Consider the following 13,213-nt stretch of genomic DNA (forward strand, 5'->3'; position numbering starts at 1 on the left):
GCAGGTGAGTTCACTTCTTCTCCCCTAAGTCCCTCGTTGCAGTGAGCCTGTTGCCAGCAGGACTCACTGAAAATAAAAAACCTAACAAACTTTTTCTAAGCAGCTCTTTAGGAGAGCCACCTAGATTGCACCCTGCTCGGACGGGCACAAAAACCTAACTGAGGCTTTGAGGAGGGTCATAGGGGGAGGAGCCAGTACACACCACCTAGTGGTCAAACTTTTAATTTTGTGCCCTGTCTCCTGCGGAGCCGCTATTCCCCATGGTCCTGACGGAGTCCCCAGCATCCACTTAGGACGTCAGAGAAACTGGGGTTGGGCTTGATTGGGAGCATACAGCACAATAAACGTGAAAGTTTGTTGAAAAATTTGACAGTTTAGCAAGAGTAGTCTACCTGGAACCAGTATGCGGCCCACCACATCCGTCACACAGAGTTTTTTTGAAAATAAGATTGCTACCCCTTTTGTTTTACCTTCCGGATTGTTGCTAAAGAATGCTAGAGGAAAGTGGCGGTCCGATAAGGAGGGGAGCCTCAGGCCTGTCTTAAAGTGTGTTTCCTGAATTAGGGCCACATCTACCTTATCCAACCATAATGATCTAAGTAATTTAGATTTTTTTTCAGGTACATTAAGCCCTTTAACATTAAACGAGGAGATTTTAATTCGGTTAGGAGCACTCATGGTGTCCAAGTAAGGGAGTCAGCAGCATGGTTCCCAGGGAAACTACCACATAAGAGAGACAGAGATATAAAAAGAGGAAAGAGGAGTTGGAACAAAAGAAGATAGGAATAGAAAAATAAACCATTATGAAGCACCCGCCGTGGAGACCGCGTCCCAGCTATAGGATCACAGCTCCAAGGAATAGTGTTATACTAAGCAGGTAGGGGGACAAGGGAGTCGTCGCCAGAAGACGCAAACATCGAAATGCAAGTACGAACATCTTAGAAGCATTCACAAGAAAACATATAGATATCTAGCACCTGAATACTAGGAGTAACATCTAAAGACCATAGCCACCACACATGTGGAAGATAACATTGCAAACTCAAATTAAAGAACCAGGAGGACCACGTAGGAGGATCTCAGCCCCACTGAGAGGCGGGGCAATACACAAACTGAAAGATCCAAGCGGTAGAGAGAGCCCAGTCAGGTATCATCCATTACAGAGGACACTGCGACAGCGGTCGGAGCGTTCTTGGCATAACGGACTGTCTGCCAGGGGGGGCCTCTTTGTTTATGTTGCGGAAGTTGCAGCTGCGGGATTTCCACCTCCCAGGCCGGGATGGCCAGTTCCGGCAGCCCCAACGCAGCACAAAAGGACGGCAAATCGGACGAATTTTGCAGGAAGAATACTTTCCCAGAATAAGAAACTTGTAGATTAAAGGGGAACCCCCAGCGATATTTTAGTTGCCGCTTGCGTAGTTCGTCTGTCAAAGGTTTCAATGTCTTGCGTAATTGAAGTGAAAGCCAGGACAAGTCTTGATAAAGGAAGATCGGCGTTCCATTTAAATCCACTTCATCTAGCTGGGGTACTTTGCGCATAATGTCTTCCTTATGCGTGAAATAATGCAAGCGGCAAATCACGTCGCGGGGTCGGTCTGAAGAGAGTCCACGAGGCTTAAGAGCACGGTGAGCCCTATCAAAGACAATCTCGGTGTCAGGTTAATTTCCCAGCAGTTCATTGAAGATCTTCGTGAGAGCGTCGATGAGACCTGATTGTGGGACATCTTCCGGGAGGACCCTTATATGGATATTGTTCCGACGTCCCCTGTTATCCATATCCGTCACTCTATTTTGTAGGGAACGTATTTCCATGGTTTGGGCCGTAAGGATATCCTGTAAGGATTGAAAAAGTGTATCGGAAGTATCTTGGGTCTCCTCAACAGCTGTCAGCCTGTCCAATAATTGTGAGATATCCTTCTTAACAGTCGCCATTTCCTGTCTAATCGTATCCTGAAGATCCTGTTTAGTGGGGAGTGTTTTAAGGAACGTAAATATTTCCTTGAGTTCGTTACTCTCCCAGGATGGAGGAGGTGTAGGGCCGCCTTTGGACAACGATACAGGCGAGGAAGAGGGCGAAGAAGAAGGACTGGCTGCCATTGATTCTTGATCCGGTCGTTGCCGGCTGGAGATAAGGCCTTATGGTCGATTGTGATGAAGAGTTCTTTGGTCGAGGTGTGGAATTGGTCTGGGATGATTTCCTGGATTTGGTTCTGACCATAGTGTGGGAATATAGCAATAAAAGCGTAGTTTGGTCTGAACTATAGAGAGGTATGGGTGCAGAGCTACATTAGAATGCGTCTACCGAGCGACGACTCCCATCAGCCTGGCATTACTATATTATTGAGGAGCCAGCATCACAGCAATGCGGAGGAGTGCAAAGGTCACATCTCCAAACAGGTCTTGCCTATTTTTGCACATACAGAGAAGCAGGGAAGCTTTGTATGGAAATGGCACTGTAGCTCAAATCCCCTTCAACTCGAGGACCAGGCACTTTAACTTTAAGCAGCTCTTCTGCAGGGACCACCACTGAGGCCAGCAACAAAAGAATACAGGGTGAGGAAGTCTATAAGAGGGGGCCCTGTGTAGACCCTTGCCCTTCAAGCCAGTCCCAGCGTTATAACAAATACATTGGGGATTCCAGCCCCATACAGTGAGATCCGGACTCACCACATCCAGCAAAGCTTGGCAGGTTATTCATGCAGGTGGGCTTCAGGTAGTGGCAGAGTATGCAGGCAGCCAGGGGGATCCGTGTCCGCGGTTCGCGGGAGGAAACAGCCGCTTCTGTGGAGCACCGCGCTGGCCGCGGCCCACCCACGGGAGTGGCCCGGAACTCGAGGCTTCGGCGGGCGGGGAAGGCCGCAGTCGGCGGCTCGTATTAGGTTGGATCCTGGGCTCCGTGGAGGCGCGGATAGCGGCAGGAGAGGTCCCAGAGGAATGTGCAGGGCGGTCGCGGGGGAAAGTAGCCGCTTTCGCGGAGTCCCGTGCCGGCCGTGTACCGCTTCCGGGAGCAGCCCGGAACTCGAGGCTGCGGCTTCCAGGGGTGATGAAGGCCTCAATCGGCGGCTCGCAGGGTACTGGTCCCTGGGCTCCGTGAGTGTTGCGGGGAGCGGCAGGAGGGGTCCCAGTAGCCGGACAAGGGAGCAGGGTCTCCAACAGAGGGGATAAAGTGTGTGGAAATGGAGTAATAGCGGGAGCTGAGGAAAAGCTGGACTCCACTGTTCACCAACCAGGCCACGCCCCCCTCTCGAAATCAAATTTATTAAACCATGGAGGTCTGGATTTGGAGTCACACTCAAAATTAAAGTGGAAAAACACACTACAGGCTGATCCAACTTTGATGTAATTATTATTATTATCCTTTATTTATATGGCGCCACAAGGGTTCCGCAGCGCCCAATTACAGAGTACATAAGCACATAATCAAAACATGAAAACAGTGACTTACAGTTGAAGACAATATAGGACAAGTACAGGGCAACTAAGCATAACTACACCAGTAAACATAGAGATAAGTTCCAGGTGGCCAAAAAACTGCGGAATCTGGGCAGTTGAGGATTATTAAAGTAAGAAAAGTATAAGCACATGAGGGAAGAGGGCCCTACTCGTGAGAGCTTACATTCTATGGGGAGGGGTAGACAGACAGGGGTGACACAGATGGGGTACATAGAGAGCATGGAAGAGAGGGTTAGGTTGAGATTTGGCTAGATTTGGTAAAGAAATGAGTCTTAAGAGCCCATTTGAAATTTTGTAGAGAGGTGGAGAGTCTGAGGGGGAGAGGTAAAGAATTCCAGAGAAAGGGAGCAGCACGTGAAAAATCTTGGAGATAGGAGTGGGAGGAAGTAATCCGAAGACAGGAGAGTCGGCGTGCATTAGCAGAGCGAAGAGGACGGGTGGGAGAGTGAAGGGAGATAAGGTCAGAGATGTAGATGGGAGAGGAGTGGGTGAGGGCTTTGTAAGTGAGTGTGAGAAGCTTGAATTGGATTCTGAGAGGGAAGGGAAGCCAGTGGAGGGCCTGTAGGAGAGGGGAGGTAGACGTAGTGCATTTGGTGAGGAAGATGAGCCGGGCAGCAGCATTGAGGATAGATTGGAGTGGAGAGAGGTAATTGTCAGGGAGGCCAGTTAAGAGGAGATTACAGTAGTCCAGTCTGGAAATAATCAGTGAGTGAATAATGATCTTAGTGGCATCCTGGGTGAAAAAGGTCTGATTCTAGAAATGTTTTTGAGATGAAAAAGACAGGTTTGTGAGAGGTGCTGAATGTGTGGTTTGAAGGAGAGGGAGGAGTCAAGGATTACGCCAAGACATCGTACTTGGGGGCTAGGGGAGATAGTCGTGCCATCAATGGATAATGAGATTGTGGTAGGTGAGGCTGTGCGGGAGGGTGGGAAGATGATCAGCTCAGTCTTATACATGTTGAGTTTAAGAAAGCGCTGAGACATCCAGGAAGAGATAGCAGAAAGAAAGTTTGAGGTACGAGTGAGGAGAGCCGTGGAGAGATCAGGGGAGGAGAGGTAGATTTGAGTGTCATCAGCATAGAGGTGATATTGGAAGTTAAAAGAACTAATGAGTTCACCTAAAGAGGACGTATAGAGAGAGAAAAGGAGAGGACCAAGAACAGAGCCTTGGGGGACACCAACAGTTAGTGGAAGTGGGGGGGAGGTAGCATCATGAGAGGAGACAGAAGGAACGATCAGAGAGGTAGGAGGACAGCCAGGAGAGGGCAGTATCATGCAGACCAAGAGAGTGAAGGATTTGCAGAAGGAGAGGGTGGTCCACAGCGTCAAAAGCAGCAGAGAGGTCAAGAAGAATAAGCAGAGAGTAGTGGCCCTTAGATTTGGCTGCATGGAGGTCATTGCAGACTTTTGTGAGGGCAGTTTCAGTGGAGTGGAGTGGAGAGAACGGAAACCAGACTGGAATGGGTCAAGCAGTGAGTGAGAGGAAAGAAAGGCAGTGAGGCGATTATAGACAATACGCTCAAGAAGTTTGGAGGCAAAGGGGAGGAGAGAGATGGGTCGATAGTTGGAGAGAGTGTTAGGATCAAGGGTAGGTTTTTTAAGAATAGGGGAGACAAGAGCATGCTTGAAGGCAGAGGGGACAGTGCCTGATGAAAGGGAGAGATTGAGAAGGTGGGCAAGATGGGAACAGGCAGAAGAAGAGAGGTAGCGGAGGAGGTGGGAGGGGATAGGGTCGAGCGGGGAGGTTGTGGGGGGGGAGGAACGGATGAGGGCCATGACTTCCTCGCCAGATACATGGGAGAAAGATGTCAGAGTTGGTAAGAGGGAAGGGGAGGGGTGGCAAGGGATGGGTGGTGGCTGGTTGCTGGTCTTGTGGGATGTGATATCCTGACGTATGGAGTCAATCTTGGATGTGAAATAAGTGGAAAAGTCAAGAGCAGCCAATGAGGAAGGGAGAGGAGGTGGTGGTGGGCAGAGGAGGGAGTTAACAGTGGCAAAGAGGCGCCGGGGGTTGGAAGACTGGGTAGAAATGAAGATTTTGAAGTATGATTGTTTAGCAAGGGAAAGGGCAGTACTGAAGGATGAGAGCATGAATTTGAAATGGAGGAAGTCTGCTTTAGAGCGTGATTTCCTCCACTGTCACTCGGCAGTACGTGAGCATTTTTGTAGGTATCTGGTACATTTAGTGTGCCAGGGTTGAGGTGTTGATCTGCGAGGGTGAATAGTGGTTGGCGGAGTAACAGAGTCAAGGGCAGAAGTAAGAGATGCATTGTATAGGTATGTGGCTTGTTCAGGACATGTGAGAGAGAGGAGAGGAGAGAGAAGGGAGTCAAACAGGGAGGATAGGGATGAGGTGTCAATAGCCTCAATGTTACGCTTCGTGATGGTAGCCTTAGGAGGGAGAGATGGGGAAGCAGAGATAGATAAATTGAAAGAAAGCAAGTGGTGGTCAGAGAGGGGAAAAGGGGAATTGGAGAAATCAGAAATATCACAGCGGTGAGTGAAAACCAGATTCAGTGAGCTCCCGTTCACATGGGAGGATGAGGTGGTCCACTGGGAGAGACCAAGTGAAGAAGTGAGGTTAAGGAGTTTAGAGGCAGGTGATTTTGTGGGGTTATCGATAGGGATGTTGAAATCACCTAGAATAATGGAGGGAATGTCAGAAGAGAGGAAGTGAGGTAGCCAGGAAGCAAAGTTGTCGAGGAATTTCGAGGAAATGCAAGGTGGACGGTAAATTACAGCAACTCGAAGATTAGTAGGTTGGTAGAGGCGTATTGCATGGACCTCAAATGTAGAGAATGTAAGAGAAGGTTCTGGAGGTATAAGTTGGTATGTGTAGCTTGAGGGTAAAAGGATCCCAACACCACCCCCATGGCGACCCCCGGGTCGGGGTGTGTGTGAGAATGTGAGGCCCCCAGCAGAGAGAGCAGCAGGAGAAGTGGTGTCATGAGGAGTAATCCAGGTTTCTGTAATGGCCAGGAGGTGCAGGGAGTTGGAAATGAAAAGGTCATGAGTGGGGGCCAGTTTGTTGCAAATAGATCTGGCATTCCAGAGTGCACAGGATAGGGGGTATGAGTTTGTGGGAAAGATGTGAATGAGATTATCAGGATTGCTGTAGCGTTGAGGTAGGAGTAATTTGGAAGGAAAGGATAAAGAGGGTGTGATGGATGGTCTTCAGTATGCCGGCTGTCGGGATCCCGGCGCACAGTATACCGGCGCCGGGATTCCGACAGCCGGCATACCGACACTTATTCTCCCTAGTGGGGGTCCACGGCCCCCCCTGGAGGGAGAATAAAATAGTGTGGCACGCGTAGCGCACCACCATGCCCGTAGCGTGGCGAGCGCAGCGAGCCTGCAAAGCGGTCATTTGCGCTTGCCACACTGTCGGTAAGGCGGCGGTCGGGCTCCCGGCGCCGGTATGCTGGTCGCCGGGAGCCCGACCGCCGGCAATCCGTAGTGAACCCATTGTGATGATGGTGCTGGGGCCTTGGCTAGGAAGGGAGACTGCATGAGTGAGACAGGAAGGGAGTGCAGTTTTATACTGGTGGAGGAGAGGTGAGGAGAAAGGCAGAGGAGGGAGAGAGCAGGGTTGAGTGGTGGGGTATAAATGGTGCGAAGGGGCAGAAGTGAATTGCAATGGGGAAACAGAAGAGGGGTAGGGAGGCAGACAGAGGAGAGGAGAGAGGATGAGATGTAGGAGATTGGGAGAGAGGGATAGAGGTGGTAACAGGGAACAGAATAAAGGATTAGAAAGACAATGAGCAATGGGGGTTGCCAGCCTGGCCATAGTGTGGATGGGGTGTGTAAACTGGTAGTAAAATGAGAATAGGAGGAGGAGTGGTGGCTGTATGAGAGAGCAGTGAAGTTTGCAGACAGAAATACGATTTGCAAGTATTTAAAATTATGTTAATATCTACAGATTACCAGTAAATCAAATATTTGTTGATGTTAGATGGAAAATTACACAGTGTTGGCAAACCACAAGTCAGTGTTACTTCATCAAATATGGTTCTCAATTAAACATTTGTTTTCCAGGCATTTGCAGGGTCAGAGTAAAAGTTGTATTGCAGGTGTTTTTGTAGAAAGTGAATGTATAGTTTCCTGGGTAAGTGAGGTTTGGAGAATAATATGTGTGTACAAACATTTGTAGCTGCAGTCCAAGTATTGGTGGATTGTGATGATTTATTTGCTTTTGTTTGGAGTTTCCATGCAGTTTTCGTCCAGTTAAAGTCCAGTATAAGTCCCAGACGAAACCCTTAAAAATTTTCTCCCTTTCAAATCTTTCTCCCCACAATGATTCAGCTACACTAATTCAGCAAAACTACACACTAATATAAAGCCCAAACATGTGTATGTAAGCACATTGACTGATTGGACCCCCCCCTAGCCCATCACCCATTTGGAGCAATAAAACTTAAACAAACAAATGGTATGTAGGGATGAAACCATTACACATTCCCCAAATAACTACAAATAAAACTTGAATAAATCTGCTAATAATATTTAATACACTAGACATATCTATGGCTAGGCATTCATAATATTCCTATATAATAATTAGCAGACTCAGTACAGCTTGCTGGGGATTGTTGTTCCACTAGACATACCTATGGCTAGGCATTCATGATATTCCTATGTCCTATGTAATGTCCTTAAAACAAGTCAAAATGAGGCTCAGTAGTGTGTGTGGCCAGGGCCGTAACTAGGGGGGGCTAAGGGGGCATGCGCCCCGGGTGCAAGATTTGAGGGGGCGCCAAGGAGTTACAGAGTAACAGGGTTATTTTTTTAAGTTTTTTTTTTTTTTTAACTGGCAGTGCTGTGCTGCTCCAGTGAGGCACCAGACAGCACCCTTGGCAATGTCTCGGACCCCACCTGTCAGCCCACAGCTGGCTCTAATGCTGTGCAGGTGAGCTCCAGTACCTGGGATCTCTTCTATGCCGGCTACTGTCTTAAACTCTCTTCTTTGCCACGAAGTTCTGTGACTAGCGTGCAGTGCACTGTACAAGCTATAGAAGCGCACTGTGCTCTCAGTTAGCAGTATCAAGCTCCGCTTTGCCTCTCAGATGGGGGGATTTGGTGTAGCTTATAGGGGGATGTAGTGTAGGGATGTAGTGTACCATATAGGGTATGTAGTGTAGTAATGTATTGCAGTATATAGGGGCATGTAGTGCACTGATGTGGTGTAGAATATAAGGCAGTGTAGTGATGTAGTGTAGCATATAGGGTATGTAGTGCAGAGCATAGGGGCATGTAGTGTAGTGATGTAGTTCAGCGTGTAGGGGATGTAGTATAGTGATGTAGGGCAGTGGGTAGGAGAATGTAGTGCAGTGATGAAGTGTTATGCTATAGTGCAATGTATGGGGACACACAGTGGAGCATGTAGTTGAACACACTGGCAGGGCATGTGACGCATACTGTAGGGCACATGATGCACATAGGGGAATATTGTCCAATAGTATCTCATTTTTTTCAAATTTCCTGGTAATCTGATATTTTAGTCTGACAGAGTTTGTTTTACTATTGTTGTTGTTTTTCTTTTTTCTAGGGGGATGGGGGGGGGGGGGGGGTTGCAAACTATTGCCTTGCCCCGGGTGATGAAAATCCTAGTTTCGGCCCTGGTGTGGCCTCCACGTGCCTGTATGACCTCCCTACAACACCTGGGCATGCTCCTGATGAGGTGGCAGATGGTCTCCTAAGGGATCTCCTCCCAGACCTGGACTAAAGCATCCGCCAACTCCTGGACAGTCTGTGGTGGATGGAACGAGACATGATGTCCCAGATGTGCTTAACTGGATTCAGGTCTGGGGAATTGGCGGGCCAGTCCATAGCATCAATGCCTTCGTCTTGCAGGAACTGCTGACACACTCCAGCCACATGAGGTCTAGCATTGTCTTGCATTAGGAGGAACCCAGGGCCAACCGCACCAGCATATGGTCTCAAAAGGGGTCTGAGGATCTCATCTCGGTACCTAATGGCAATCAGGCTACCTCTCGCGAGCACATGGAGGGCTGTGCGGCCCCCCCAAAGAAATGCCACCCCACACCATTACTGACCCACTGCCAAACAGTTCATGCTGGAGGATGTTGCAGGCAGCAGATCATTCTCCTTGGTGTCTCCAGACTCTGTCACGTCTGTCACATGTGCTCAGTGAGAACCTGCTTTCATCTGTGAAGAGCACGGGGCGCCAGTGGCAAATTTGCCAATCTTGGTGTTCTCTGGCAAATGCCAAACGTCCTGCACGGTGTTGGGTTGTAAGCACAACCCCCACCTGTGGGCGTCGGGCCCTCATACCACACTCATGGAGTCTGTTTCTGATCGTTTGAGTAGACACATGCACATTTGTGGCTTGCTGGAGGTCATTTTGCAGGGCTCTGGCAGTGCTCCTCCTGTTCCTCCTTGCACAAAGGCGGAGGTAGCGGTCCTGCTGCTGGGTTGTTGCCCTCCTACGGCCTCCTCCACATCTCCTGATGTACTGGCCTGTCTCCTGGTAGCGCCTCCATGCTCTGGACACTACGCTGACAGACACAGCAAACTTTCTTGCCACAGCTGGCATTGATGTGCCATCCTGGATGAGCTGCACTACCTGAGCCACTTGTGTGGGTTGTAGACTCCGTCTCATGCTACCACTAGAGTGAAAGCACCGCCAGCTTTCAAGTGACCAAAACATCAGCCATAAAGCATAGGAGCTGAGAAGTGGTCTGTGGTCACCACCTGCAGAACAACTCCTTTATTGGGGTGTCTTGCTAATTGCCTATAATTCCCACCTGTTGTCTATTCTATTTGCACAACAGCATGTGAAATTGATTGTCAATCAGTGTTGCTTCCTAAGTGGACAGTTTTATTTCACAGAAGTGTGATTGACTTGGAGTTACATTGTGTTGTTTAAGTGTTCCCTTTATTTTTTTGAGCTATATATATATATATATATATATATATATATATATATATATATATATATATATATATACACATATACACACACACACACACACACACATATGTATATACATATCGCCGTTGTGTGTATGCTCCTCCCTCTCTATAAAACCCCCTGGTACCACTACAATTGGTGATTCAGTAGGTTCTGTGGAGGAGCAGCCTTAGCGTGCTGCCTGGCAGTCAGAAGCAGCCTGAAAGGAATAGATCCTCATACAAAAAACTGCTTCCCAAAGTCACTGGCCTAAATGGATGAATGAGGCTGAAATCCATGGGGAAGCATCTTTCTCCTAACCATATAATGATCCTGCAGGAGGTATGAGGCAAAAAAAAAGTATTCATAAGAGCAGAAATAAATGATATGTGGGATTACCGTCTCTAAACACGGGACAATATAACTGCAGCCTCTTCCTCCCGCTGTATCTGTGGGATCACCCAATCTGGTTTTATTACAATTTTAAAGTGTAACACAATACGCTGCCTTGAGACAAAGGTTTATACATAAATTCTTAAACCCATCGATATTTGTGGCTGTTACTGGAAGTCCCCACACCCTGCACTATGCACAATCAGGGTTACAGCTGAGAGACTGGTCGTGTAGCAGCCCGGAGCGGTTATACCAGTCCGAGCTTGGCCATAGCTGGGAACTTGCTATTCAAGAGTCTTTGTTTTTTGTAAATAATGTAACTATTCCAAGAACACAGATAAAAAATAAAAAAAAACCCTCTGTGGCTGACCAGCTGTTGCAGAACTACAAGTCTCAGCATGCCCAGAAAGACAGTATGTTATGAGTGTTTTGTGTGTGGGGGTGCCTAGTTACCGAAACATTGCTTTTGGTGTAATTTCTCATTCGTAGACAGGTCCGGAGAATTAATAAACATAATTTAGTAAATTAAAAAAAATAAGTAACAGGCATCTTTATTTCTGACTACCATTGTCTACCCTCCTATAGCCACCGGTCTATACCCCAGTGTCAGCATGTTCCAGTGTCCCCTAGTGGCTGACTGAGAAAAGGCACTTCTGAGACTTGTAGTTCCACAGCAGCAGGAAAGCCACCAACAGTGAATTCTACTCCGCAGCTGCACACAATCTAGATGGATGGATAGCTGCAGGGTATGCACAGTGGGCAGTAGCAGCATCCCCACCTCACGTACAATAGAGTCTCTCAGCCGGAGTTGGCTGCTCCTGGCTGTGGCTCTTGCATTGTTTGCAGCAGCAGCAGCATGCAGATCCCCCGGGCAGGAGCAGCCATGGCCCGGCAGACACACCATCACTATGAGGCAGGGATCAGTATGAGGGAAGGAGGGAGGATGCACATCACACACATACAGACACACACATCGTTACATATACCAGAGCAGAGGCCACATTACCTTTATTCTGCGGCTGCCACTGATAAGGGCGTCACGTGACCGAAGAGAGCCGCAGTTGGTCGGCGGCTGCGTGACGTCACTCTCCGCCGCTGCGCTCTCTGGGAGCGGTAGTGCCGGTGGACCCGGAGAGCGCAGTCGCAGGAGGGAGTCGGGACTGCGACTCCCAGAAGAACCAGCGAGCGGCGTGGCCAGGTGACCGCCTCAGCCAATCAGTGCGTAGGACTGCTGCCGCAGCTGGAGCGCGCATGTCTCTATGCTCTATTAATCCCAGTCACACACTGTTCCCACAGCAGCAGCTGCCGTATACTGTATATACAGCATGGAGCAGAGCAGCTGCCTGTGACTGATCATACACAGGCCCCAGTGTAGTGTAGCTCACAGCAGGGGGTGAGGATGCAGTGTGCATTTAGCTCCACATGTCCTGTTTAGTACATACCCCCAATGGCATCATAGTGTAGGGAGAAACACAGAATTGTACAATGAGGGGTCCACTCACCCTCCAAAATATGTGTGTGTGTATATATATATATATATATATATATATAAATATTTATTTTACGTCCTAGAGGATGCTGGGGTACCATTTAGTACCATGGGTTATAGACAGGTCCCTTGGGAGCCATGGACACTTTAACAGTTTAATAGTATGGGCTGGCTCCTCGCTCTATGCCCCTCCTACCATACTCAGTCTAGAAAATGTGCCTGGAGGAGCCGGTCACCGCTAGGGTAGCTCCTAGAGCTTCTTTAGTTTTATTTTTTTGTAAGATTATTTTAGGCACAGGGAGGTTGCTGGCAACAGCCTCCCTGCTTCGTGGGACTTAGGGGAGAGTAGTGTCCAACCCTGAGAGGTTAATGGCCACTATCTCCGCTGACAGGACACTGAGCTCCTGAGGGTGATGATCGTTAGCCGCCCGAGGTGACCACTCACTCCCGCAGCATGCTGCCGCCCCCTAACAGAGCCAGAAGATTCCGGTGGCGAGTGAGTCACCGACGGGACAGGGGGAGCCGGTGTGAAGATGGCGGCAACATAGTAGGAGCGCAGTACTGACTGCGCTCCGGAGGCTCAGCGGTACACTGTGCGGCGCTATGAGGGGCACCCTGAACCAGCGCCTATACCCTAAACTGGTCACCAAGGCTGTCAGGGACCTCGGTAACGCTGCCAGCATCATTCCTCAGGCCAGTATAAAGATGTGAAGGGCGGGAGGCAGCGCCATGTTCGGGGGGGCGAAGCTTCTCAGAGCAGACCCAGCAACGTTCTGCGCCATTTTCCTGCCTGCAGATCCAACTACAGAGACGCTGACAGGGAGTGCTGTCCCTCCACGCACCTCCAGCTATCCTGTGTGGTACCAGGGGGTTGTAGAAGGGGAGGGGGGGAGCTGTTTAATTACTGTGTAGTCTATTAAGGTACACAGTCAGTGCCACTTAGTGGTATTATATCTACATAGGGAAGC

At 49.0% G+C, this 13,213-nt stretch overlaps 1 protein-coding gene across 1 annotated transcript in view; it reads right to left on the reverse strand.

Moving 5' to 3' along the window:
* LOC134949557 (zinc finger protein 235-like) overlaps window positions 1–11,912 on the reverse strand; it is an 80,972-nt gene extending 69,060 nt beyond the window's left edge. Inside the window, exon 1 of the mRNA XM_063938213.1 lies at window positions 11,763–11,912. The gene's annotated coding sequence lies outside the window, so the exon portion shown is untranslated. The remainder of the gene's footprint in view (window positions 1–11,762) is intronic.
* Window positions 11,913–13,213: the final 1,301 nt, after the last annotated feature.

This window comes from Pseudophryne corroboree, chromosome 8 (genome assembly GCF_028390025.1).
Source record: "Pseudophryne corroboree isolate aPseCor3 chromosome 8, aPseCor3.hap2, whole genome shotgun sequence".
NCBI classification, from domain to species: domain Eukaryota; kingdom Metazoa; phylum Chordata; class Amphibia; order Anura; family Myobatrachidae; genus Pseudophryne; species Pseudophryne corroboree.